Source organism: Gossypium hirsutum, chromosome D08 (genome assembly GCF_007990345.1).
Source record: "Gossypium hirsutum isolate 1008001.06 chromosome D08, Gossypium_hirsutum_v2.1, whole genome shotgun sequence".
NCBI classification, from domain to species: Eukaryota; Viridiplantae; Streptophyta; class Magnoliopsida; order Malvales; family Malvaceae; genus Gossypium; species Gossypium hirsutum.
In genome coordinates this window covers 50,881,679-50,894,521 of record NC_053444.1, presented here as the reverse complement: position 1 = coordinate 50,894,521, position 12,843 = coordinate 50,881,679, and positions in this window count along the sequence as shown.

The following is a 12,843-nucleotide window of genomic DNA, read 5'->3' as shown; positions in this document are numbered from 1 at the left end:
TTTTCCCCGAAAGGGTTTTCATGTAAAATCTGTGTGTTTTTATTTTTCTTTCTTTTTTTGATTTGCGATCATTCTATATTGTCATTATCAACGTTAGTTCTACACTCTTCGAAGTATGGATCATCTCAATTCCACCCAGGATTGAAGTTATGAAATATGCAAAATGCTAGTACGATCCAACTTTTTTTTATGTTATACTAAAGTGATGTTGTTAATATAGAAATACATTTTTAAAATGAAAAATGTCTTCTCAATCACATTTTGAAGCATTGAATGTTTCACATTAAAGAGTCTACTAGCTGTTTGTAGTCCTTTTGTTTAGTGTCATTCTCTCAAATGGTATTATACCTATGATATTGTGTAAGAAAATTTTTTCTATTTACATAACTAGTAACAACCTTATAATATTTGTGTTAACAGTTCAAATAGCTTGTATCTTTAATAAATTATAAAAACTATATAAACTTAATTCGGAGAAAGACTTAGGCTAGGTTATATCCCTTTTTATAACGCGTAAATTAAGTAAAAATAATATAAAAATTATAATACATAACATTTATAGAAAAACTTTTATAAATTGTCCAAAACTTTTATAACCTTTCTTATAAATAATATAACTTTTTTACCATGACTTTAAAAAGTTATTTTTTTTAAATAAGTTATGATAAGAAAAAACCTATAACAAAATTTAATGAATAAGTATATTGTTTTTATAATATATAGCATGGACATATAAATAAGTTATGTTCATACTTCTTGACCATAGCTTTTTATAAATATATATTATAACATGTAAATTATTTTTTATAATAAACTTTTTGGCCATAAATTTAGAATTTTTTTAGAATTTTTATAATAACATGTGAGCCACACGGGCTAGACATACAGCAATGTGCCAGCCCGTGTCGATTTCGCAATTCGCTTCCAAAATACATGAAAAAACACTATTTTTAGGCTTTCTGAGCATTCTAAGGTCTATAAATACAAAATAGAAAAAGAGCTATGGGAGCCATCGGAGAATATTGAAAAAAGCAACTCGAAGAATACCATTAGAGTTAACTTTGAAGTAGATTTTCATCAAGATCGAAGACCTTCTTTTAATTTCTTTTGAAGTTTTCATGAGTTTCTTTGTTTCTTGTGGTTTTCTTAAATTTGAGATGTTTTTATTTAGAATTATGAACTAATTCCCTAGATACCTAGGGAAGATACACCCTATGATGAATTCTATTATTTGATTTCTGTTTTACATGATAAATACTTGATTCTTATTCTCAATTATGTGTGCTCATTTCTTATTTTAGTTCTTGGATATTAATTCATGTTTAATGTGCTTAAATCAGAGGAGCAAAAGTCCCTGTTTAAGAGTAGATCTAGCATAATTGAGTGGAGTTGCATGTAGTCCTAGAAATAGGATGACATAAATCTACCGGATTAGAGCCAAATCTAATAGGGGAATCCATAAATCGAGTTAATGCGATAATAGGGGTTTTAATTAGAAAGAAAATTTAATTAATTAACCTAGAGTCAGTTGCTCTTACTCTCGAAAAAGATATTAGCATAATTTAGGGATTTCTACGGATCAAGACACCAAGTGAATAAATCGTTTAAATTCAGATTCATAATAATAGATGAAGTTTAGGCAGATTCTTTCTTGGGTATTGTCTCTCTCATTGGTTATTATTCGATTATTTTCCTGATTCATTCTTTGTTGCATTCTTAGTTAAATTAGTTTAGTAATTTTAGTTTAAAACCCATCACTCCAAATTGTCGGCTAAATAATAGAAAAACAATAATTACTAATACTTTTAGTCCTCGTGGATACGATATCTCTACTCACCATAACTATACTATTTATCGATAGGTGCACTTGCTTTTGTTGTATTTTTAGTTAGTTTCGTGATACATTAAAAATATAAGAAATTTTGTACATAAGCATCTCAAACAGTCATGCATATAATAATTCTTTACAATTTGTATAAAAATAATTTCTAAAATTGGATTTGAGTGTAATTACGTGTATAATTACTCAAATTCTCACCCTTCTCTTAAGAATTGGAAAATATAATTGAGACGCTCCAATTACACCAAATTCAATGAAACTTACCAATTACAATAATTACTCAAACATATTATTCTTGTATAATTACAAACAATTTTATTCATATCCAATTATTAAACCACTATTCAAAACACTACGGTAATTCCTAAAAATCTGTTACAATATTAGAATTAATACTCAGAAGTTTCAAATCTAATTAACAGCGCATGTGTTAGGTGGTTTGATCAAATTAGGTTCCATATTTTCATTATGTTCGGTTTGGTGAGAATTGAGAAATAAGAAAGAAGGATGGAAATGACTAACTCCTAACTTTATTTTATATATTATTAATAAATTTAAAAGTTTTTCATACATTTTGAAGTAGAAAAATAATAATTTATTGTTCTTCTTCCAAAATCAGGGCATTATTAGTTATGTTTGTTTTTAATCAAGGTAGATTAACAATTTATATATAAATTATTTATAGTAATAACCAAAATATGGTTTCACTATATGATTGAATAATAAAATTCAAAACAATGATAATTTAAACAAAATGTAAACAGTTTTGGGAAAAAAAACTGCACCAGATTATTTTATTTTAAAAAAATTAAATTACTTATTTTAATTTTATTAATAAATTAAATTTCTATAATAATTTTTTATTTATAATTTTAAATAATTAAATTGGTATATGATTATTTCGTAATATAAAATCTTTTGAGAGTTTAACAATATATATATATATATATATGTATTTGAAGATAAAAATGATTAATTATACATAAATAATTAAAGCAATTTACATAATTCTTTTATCTAATTAAACCAGAGCTTTATTTTATTGACTAAATTAATAGGTGACAAGTAGTTTATAAATAATTTCATTATTTATTTCATAATTCTTTTTCTTTTTCTTTCTCCCGGGGACATAAGTTTGTACTGTATGCATTTATATTAGTAAATTACCTTATAGATTCAAATTAATTCCCAAGAAGGACTAATTAATCCTTCAATTTAATTTACATTTGAATAAGTTGACTTAATTATTGGTGAAGTTATTGAGACATTTTTATATTCTTTTAAAAGTATAATTTAGAATGTCATCTCTCAACTTTACAAAATTGTGAAGCAAGTCTCTCTATTTTAATTTATCAAAATATGGTCCTCGTACTTTATAAAAATTAACAATTTAATCTAGTTATAGATAAACACACGAATTTGAACTACTGTTTTTACTAATTTATTGTATATAAATTGTTGAGTTTCTAATTTTTTTTTCATATAAATGGTTGAACTATTGATTTTCGGGTCAATAATTTAACGATAAAGATTTAATAAAGTTACCTAATTGAATTGACTTCTTAATATAAAATTATGACAAATTAAAGTAAAGGGATTAACTTCTTAGTTTTCATAGAATAGATGGATGACATTCATAATTTGAAAAAAAGAGTCTAATCATAAATTTCATTATTCTACTTTATGAAAATTGAGAAGTTAGTTTCTCTACTTTAATTTATCATAATTTAATTATTATACTTTATGAAAACATAGAAGTTACTCCATTTGTTGGTAAACACGGGAACTTAAATCATTGATTTTTGATAATTCGTTGAGTACAAAATGCTAACTTGCTAGCTTTTGCTAATTTATTATATATAAATTGTCGAATTACTAATTTATAGGTCAATAAAGTTTAACAATATTACTTAACTGGACTAATTTTTTAATATTCATAAAATATAGAAAAAATATTATAACAAAATAAAATAAAGAGACTAATTTTTCAATTTTTATAAAGTGGAAGGATAAATTTTAAAATTAGATAAAAAAGTTTGCACCATACAACGTGACAAACTGACAACGGACTTCTAATTAACCCATTAATTTCCCCCCAAAAGATCTCTTATCCCCTACCTTGCTTTCTTTGTCTTTTCTTTCCCCTAGAAAATTTGTAAGGAAAAAAAAAAAAGAAGAGATACCGACCAAACCAATTGTGACGCCAGGCTCCATCATCATTGAACAAAATGTATTTCCCAAACCTTTCTCTTTCAATTATCTTTTATAATACTGTTGTTAATGAAAAGGACGGGTGTCGAAACCACTTTTTTATATACTTTGGAAAATGAGGATCGAATTTAAAATAAAAGGGGAGTCGCCACCGACCTTTTATTAAGGTGCGATCGGTTCACCATTAAAAATAAATTTTAGGTCTGCGAGATTTGAGAAAATAGGTCCGGGAGTCGGTTACGTACGAGGAAGGGTTAGCACCCTCGTAACGCCCAAAATTAGTACCGAATTGAATGTTTAATGTCTTAATGTCGAAACTTTGAAAAGATTTTAAAATACTATCTTTGAAGTTTAAATTTGAGTAAACCAAATTGAATAATAAGACAGACTCATTGTGAAAAATAAATTGCTGCACTCAGTGAGTTAAGGTGCAACAATTCGATCTTTGGAATTAAATGTGTACCCTTTTTAAGAAAATCATGTATTCGAAGAAGGATATTCGATTATTTAAGTCAATCGGGAAGTCCGAACCCAATAAGTTAGGGGTCAATTTTCTCGAAATTCTTAAACATCGAACATTGCCTTTACTTTAAAATTGAGATAAAAAAATGTCGTATCCAGTAAGTTAGGATCCAACATTTTGAAATCTTAAGAATTTTATTGTAGAAACCATGAGGTTTTTTATTACCATAGAGATGTTTAATTACCCGAATTCATCAGAAAAATTGAAGCCCAGTAAGTTAGGGCACAATTCTCTCGTGAATTATGAATGTCGAGTATTATAACATCTAAAAGGGACTTCGAAACTTGAACCATATTAAACGCAAAATTTTAATGAAAGAAACTCAATGGAATAATGTTCAATATTAAGTAGTCATTTGTAAACAAAATGCAATCTAATGATCTACGACTAATTAACAAATACAAACAAATAATACAATACACCCAAGAGCAATTCCTACATCATATATATTATGTTAACATTTAAAAACTAATAAATTTAAAGTCCATCAAAACATTAAATAAATTAATGCACATGAAAATGTACAATTTTTTAAAATAGTTTAAGATGTATGAAAAAAGGGATTATAATTCAAATAAATTGAAAATAAATATTATATATAAGAATTTGAAATAAATCACAATTGTAGTTAAAAAGTTGTCAAATGGAATAATAATACCCGAATAAATAAAAAATATCACAATTAATTTAAAAAATAACATATATTTATTAATTTAAATAAATAATATTTATAAAAAAAGGGTAATGACATATAATACATAAAATGAAATAAATGAAATACACTAAGGAGTTTTTGGAATAAATTATGTATGTTTTAAGTATAAGTAGAAAATACAATAATAAAATCAATAATATACATTCATACGCAAGATAAACATATTTGATATAAATTATATATACATATGTATATAAAATAGGATTATACTCAAAAGTATATGAATAAACATTTAAAAACGTATTATGAAATATATAAATAATAATTAACATCAAATATGTGCTAATCTATTAGAATATAAAAATAAAATAACAATGTGTAATGAAATAAAATAATGTATGTGCGTATATATGTAAAAATAAGCAACTATGTATGTCAAGAAAATATTAATAACAATAATAACAATAGTAAAATAACAAATTAAATGATCCTTAGCAATAATAATAAACAGAGGACGAAATTGTTAATAAAGCAGTAATGTAGGGGATAAATCTAAAACAAATAAAAGAATGGGTCCAAATCGCAAAGCGCGAATGACATGGGGGACCAAAAGGGGAATATTCCCCACCCTCCAAAACGCGGCGTTGAACGCTGGACCAAAATGAAATAAAAACAGAATATGAGACCAAATAAAAAAAAAAGAAAACACTTGAGTCGAAAGCACTAGAAAAGGGAAGGGGTTGGACGCGCAAATATCCCTCCCTACGCGAGAACACGCGGATCTAGCCGCGTCTGGGTCGGGTCATCGGGTCACGGCTTAAACGGAACCGTTTCAGGGCCATTGAATCCGGCCCGAACAGTGTCGTTTCACGAGTTCCCATTTAACCCACACTAAAGGTATATTACCCTAAGCAGAAAAGAAAATAAACCTAAAGAAAATAAACCTCTCCACTCAAACGGCGCGCCGCTTCATTCAGCACCCTGCCTCCAGCCCAGACTCCGATTGCGGCGGAGTGAGCTGAGATGCGATGCTCCCACCTCCAAGGTAAGTATTCCCTCTCCTTTTCTCTCTCACCCCCTTTCTTACAATAATAAAAAACGAATCTCCCTAAAAAATCGAGAATATCACTGAAAAAATATCACCTTTTCAAAAACTTTTCTTTTGATTTCTCTTTGAATCCTTTCTGTATACACTGTGTTTCTCCTTTTTTTGGTATCCCCCAATCACCCCTTACAACATTTTTTTATGGCCTTTTATCGTCCGCTTTTACAAAGTGAAAAGAAAAAGAAAAAATAAAAGAAAAATGTTCCCCCCAAAATCCCCTTTGTTGCTCCCTATTCTGCTATCCTTCTCTGTGTATTTTCGTGTGTATTTTACAGGTACAAGGGCAGAGACCAACATGGCGTGTACGGAGGCCAAAACGAGCAGTGGTGGCGCATGTGCGAAGGCGCGCACCCTGGCAGAGGCTCGGCACGTGGGGACGAAGGCCCTGGGCGGTTACGGCGTGGAGGCTGCTAGGGTTTAGGTTTAGGGCTTTGGTTATTGGGCTGAGATGTATTGGGTAATTCGAGTTTGATTTTGGGTAGTGGGTTGTGTTTAGTTTGGGCCTAATGTAAAAGGACTATTTTGGACACTTAATTTTGGTTTTATATTTATTGCTTATTTATCTTTGATTTGGGCCGGGTAAATTTGGGCTATTACAACGTGGATAATGGAAATAATTTTTTTGATAAATGAGATGAAATTGATAAAGAACTATTCTAATAGTTAAATTTTTAATTGCATGAAGATAATTTAAAATAATCATACGCATAAGAAATCGATTCCAATATACATTGACAATTATATCGGTGTTCTTTTTATTTTTATCTTGCCATAAAAGTTTTGTTGAATTGAAATTAGTGCTAAAGAACACATAAAATCCTTGATATACCATAAAAATCATTAGGGGTCCTAGTATTAGACAAAAGGCTAGGATTGACATGCCTTCCAACTCTATCTAAAGCATCATCATAGTGATTTCCTTCTCGAAAGGTATGCTAGAGACGATTGCTTAGAAATTGCATCAACAAAGTCCTGCAATCATGAATTAGAGGTCTGAGGAAAACATTATCAAAGATGAATGATTTAAAAGATCAATAATAGACTTGGCATCAAGTTCAACAATAACATTAGTAATATTCATTTTTTGCGCAAGAAAAAAGCTATCACAAAGAGCACAGAGTTCAGCCATAATGTTGGTAGTTTTTCCAAGGTAATGATGACATCAAGCAATCCAATAAACATTATGATCTCATATAATAACTCCTGAGCCTATAAGACCTAGATTACCCAAGGAGGAGCCATCATAGTTGACTTTGCACCAACCATGCCCGGGGGGTCCATTTGATTTGAAAAGAGGAGGGATAACCTTAGAATTTAGATCCATTTTAAAGAGAAAAATATTCCAAAAAAAAGGGAAATAATTTTGGATTTGATATCATCCCCATTCATAGGACTGTCAAAGATGATTGCATTTCTAGCAATCTAAATGTTACTTAGGATGAAGGCAGATAAAGTAGGCCAAGGGATGCGGTGGTTGTGGAAGGTCAATTTCAAGGTCAAATTCTTTTTAAACCAGATTGAAAAAGAAAGTAAAGCAAGGCTCGTCGCTAAGGGGGGAAAAGGAAGAGGCTCTAGAGATGATAAGTAAAGGAATAATCTCTAAGAATGTGTTCAATGGTGTCAGGGTGATTGTTGCAAAATGAAAAATTAATGTTAATTTTCGTACCTCTAGAATAAAGGAAATAGTGGGTAGGAAGAAAAAACCAACAACTTCCTAGAAGAAGAAAGAAGCTTTAGAGGAAGTTTTACTTTCCAAATCCACATCCAATCCCTTAAGCAGGTTGGGGAGGGTTGATAAGGTTTGAAGCAATAAGTTAAGTCGATTTGACAGAAAAAAACCATTCGAGGAAGTGTTCCAACACAAGGTATTAGGACCATCAAGCAATATGGATAATAGATGCGAAATAATACTATCCCAAAAGAAATTAGAGATTTCAAATGACAAAGAACACGAATTAGATTTGAAATCTTTGATCGAGAATTTTTTTTCACCTGGCATAAGGGGGCCATGAATAAGAGAACGAATAGAACTGAAACCCGTTCAACCATTATGCCAAAAACTAACTCAGAAGCCATCTTTAATGATCTATTGAATACCTTTCTCAATAATATGTTGCACACTTTTTAGGCCTTTTCAGGTAACAGAGGAATTAAGTTTAGAGTTTTCATTTCGAAAGTACTTCCCATAAAGAATTTGAGTCCATAATTCAGAGTTAGAATGAATAAGCCGACAAAAAAATTTAGCAAGATGAGTTTGGTTTTGAGCTTTCATTTGGCGAATTCTAAGTCCCTCATCTTTTCAGTATTGCATGAAATTGGAGGAGATAGATGTCGTAGTAGATTTTATAAGAACAAGTCTTTTGGAAAAGGAAAGGAGATTTGGTTTCTATCCAACAAGTTTTTAACAATTTTATTTGAAATTGAAAACATAATCCTTTTTGTTAGCTCTTTTATGGTGGATTGGATAACCAAGATAATGATCAAGGTTATAAGTTTCTTGAAAGCTTAATAGATTTGTGATCTAAGATCTTCTGGAGCTAGAAGTATTTGGTGAGAAATATTTTTTTTATTTTTGAAGACTAATTTTTTGTCCATATTCTCCACAGTAGGAGTTTAGGATTTCTCTAATAGTATTATTTGATTCTTTGTTTACTCGAGCAAAGAGTATAATATTGTTTGCAAAGAACACATGAGAGAGATTGAGACTGGCTCGAAAGCATTTGAGGGGAAACCATTTCTTTTTGGAAGTAGTCATGATGAATAAGATGATAAAGATATTCCATACAAAGGATAAAGATAAATGGAGATAATGAGTCTCCTTGATGAATTCCTCTAGTAGAAGTGAAACTGTTTAATTTTTCTCTATTGACAAGAATGGACATGGTAACGGAAGAGGTACAACTCATGATGAGATTAATCCATAGCGTTGGGAAATTGAAAAAAGAGTAAGACATTTTCTAATGAAGTCTCACTCCAAACGGTCAAAGGCTTTTTCAAGGTCAATTTTAAGAGCCATAGATCCTTGTTTTCCTTTCTTAGGTCTCATAGAGTGAATTGCTTATTGGGCAATGACAGTATTATCAAAGTCTTGCTTACTAGGGATGAAGCTAACCTGAAGGTGTGAAACTAATTAGTCAATAAATAGGTGAAGGGAAATGATCTTTTTAACTAACTAATATGTAGTATTACAAAGACTAATTGGTTTGAACTAGGTGATGAAAAAGGCCTTTGGGCATTTCGGGATAAGAGTATCATTAAAACCTTTGGGCATGTTGCATGAATCGAAGATTTTCATGACCGAAGCACAAAGTTTGGGGTGGATAATATCCTAACTCTTTTGGAAGAATATTGGGAGAAAACCATATAGGCCACGATCTTTAAGTGGTTTGAAAGACCATAGTGTTTTCTTAATCTCATGAATAGTGATCAGATAGCAAAGCTCTTGAATATTATCTTGCGAAATGAAGGGTCAAAGTGAGGGACTAGGACCAATGAGCCAATCATTTTTGTTCTTTTCAGTTGTGTAGATGGAAATAAAATGAGAATTTATCAACTTTGCAATACTGAAAGGGTTAAAGATGTTATTTCCAACTTGGTCAACAAGGTTGGTAATACAATTATTATTTTTCTTTATGATAACACTTTAGAATAACGTATTTTTATGTATTAATTATGTATTTATTCTGAGTATGATCTTGCTAATTTGAGCTATTTATGATCTTTTATCTCATAGGGACTAAATTTGAGGCAAAAGTGAAATTAAGGGCCAAAAGCGTGAATTTAGAGATAAAATAGGCCAATGTGCGACACAAGGAAAAGTTGGTGCCAAAAGTGCAAGCATGGAGGACACAAGGGTTGAAATGCAAAAAGAAGAGATTTTATTCTATTAAACTCTATTTTAATTATATTAGGATAATTAATATTGAGATAATTATTAAGGATTATTTTTAGGATTTTATTTTATCTTTATTTATCTTCAATTAAATGTTTTTATCTTTTAGGAATTTAAGTAGGATTAGACTATCTCCCCTAGCACTATAAATAGGGGGTGAAGTGACTCAAAAGGGGATCCCATCTTTTCCTGTAAATACTCTCTCCTCAAAAGTTTAGGCTTTTGTTCTTCTCATATTTCTTTTTAATAAAATCTTTATTTTTTATTTATTTATTTTCTTTTCTACCACAACCATGAGCCACTAAACCCATCTAGCCGAAGGTTGTCAAAAATCCCCAAAAGAGTTCATGAGGCTTAGAATTCACATTTAGCCTCATCGCTGAGTATTCATCGTTTCTCCGCACTATGGGGCTGACGCTTCCGTCCATGTCCCTTAAGAAGTAAGCTTTTCAACATATGCAAAGACCGCCGCTTTGTAAGTTTTTGAAAGGTTGCACAGTCGGTTCGTTAGCTTACTGCGTCAGAGGTTGGCGAGCCCAAGAGACAAAATGGCATGGGATTCGCCATTGAAAAGCGTTGATTTAGCATAAGACGATCCTACAGAAGCGATTGTTGGCTAGAGTCAGGTTCCACCACATCGTAAGTCTAAATCCATGGAGCTGGTGGTCGTAGGCGTCCTCTTCCACTATAACTGGCTTATTTGGTTTGGGAAGGATCATCTAAAAGTCGAGGATTGAACCCAAGGCGGAACGAGACAACTGGAGGCTGGAATCTCCCATAAGAATTTCCTTTCTCTCAATTCTATTTTTAATTTCTCTAATTTTTGATTCAATATTCTTAAATTTGTTTTTATTTTATTTTTCGTTTTCAAATCCAAACATTTAATTCTGTTATTTTTTTATTTTATTTTTTTCAGGCACGCAAGTTGTCTTGGGCAAGACTCTGCCTAGGATTTCACGGAACAAGATATTTTGCAAGTCCAGTCCCTGAGGATTTGACCCTACTTCCCTTTTACTATTCTTTTTCATTATTTATTAGGGATAGGATATTTTTGGTGCTTTCAACGACTGCATCAAATTTTGGCGCTGTTGCCGGGGACTGGCAACGTACTAATCTTATTTTTTGTTTATTATGACCAGATCTGCTCTAGGTACTCTTGCGTTCAATTCAAAAATTGAGAAGACTGCTAGAGCCAATCGTAAAGAGAAAAAGTTAAGGAAAAAGCAGTCAGCGGTGGTTGGAACTCAAAGTAACCCACCGCCATAAATAGAAGTCTACGACGAAGCTGAGTCTAGGGTTAACGAAAACCCAAATCGAACACTTGAAAGCAAAAAAGTAGAAGTCGACTCACCAGAAGAAGTGCTTAACGCTAGGGTTAACGAAAACCCAAATCTAGCACACCAACCAATGGCTTAAACGATTCGGCAACTGGCCGAAGCTCCGACAGAACAACCGCCATTGTGCATCGCGTATCCTACTATGGATACTGATTTTGAGTTGAAGTTAGGTTTAATCCAGTTATTGCCAACTTTTCGTGGGTTACAAAATGAAAATCCCCACAAGCATTTGAAAGAATTTCATATGGTTTGTCTTAGCAAGAAACCTCAGGGGGTAACTGAGGATCAGATTAAATTGCGTTCTTTCCCTTTCTCCCTAGCAGATTTCGCTAAGGAATGGTTATTTTATTTACCCCGTAGATCTATTACAATTTGGGCTGATCTATCTCGTTTATTTCTGACAGATTTTTTCTAGCGTCTCGAGCAGCTGAGCTAAGAAGAGAGATCGTTGGAATAAGGCAAAAAGAAGCTGAGTCCCTTTACGATTATTGGGAGCGATTTAAAAAGTTGTGTGCAAGCTGTCTACAACATGGTATAACAGAGCAATCTCTCCTCCAATACTTTTACGAAGGTTTGAAGCCCATGGAGATGAATATGGTAGACGCTGCTAGTGGAGGAGCATTGGTCAACATGACTCCCCAACAAGCGACAGACTTGATCTCTACGATGGCTGCAAATTCTCAGCAGTTTCGAGCTAATACTGAACCCCCTAGAAGGGTTCACCAGCTAAGTAATTCAACCTTAGAGGATAAAGTTGATAGACTTACTAATATGATGAACTCTCTTATTGCAGAAAAAGTGAAGACAACTTGATTATGCGGAATATGTGCTACACCTGATCATGCAACTGATGCATGTCCCAGTTTGTATGATGATACCACGGCCCATCTGGATGCTGTGGGAAATTTTCTTGGGCCGCTACAAAGGCAGTATGACCCCTATGCTAATACTTACAACCCAAGGTGGAGGGACCATCCTAACTTAAGTTATGGGGTCAATCCACGAAACAACCAGCCATACCAAAATCGGTTTTTGCAATAGCCGCAAGGTTTAGGTAATTTTCTAGAAACCATGGTCAATAAGTTAGCAACTAATGTTCTTGATTTTCAACAGCAAAATCTTAATTTCCAAAAAGAGATGTAGGATTTCCAACAGAAAATCGAGGCGTCCATCAGAGAGTTGACCACATCGATTGAGAAATTGACCTCTCAAGGGAAGCTGCCGTCACAAACAGAACCAAACCCTAGACAAAATGCAAATGCAGTGACGTTACGAAGCGG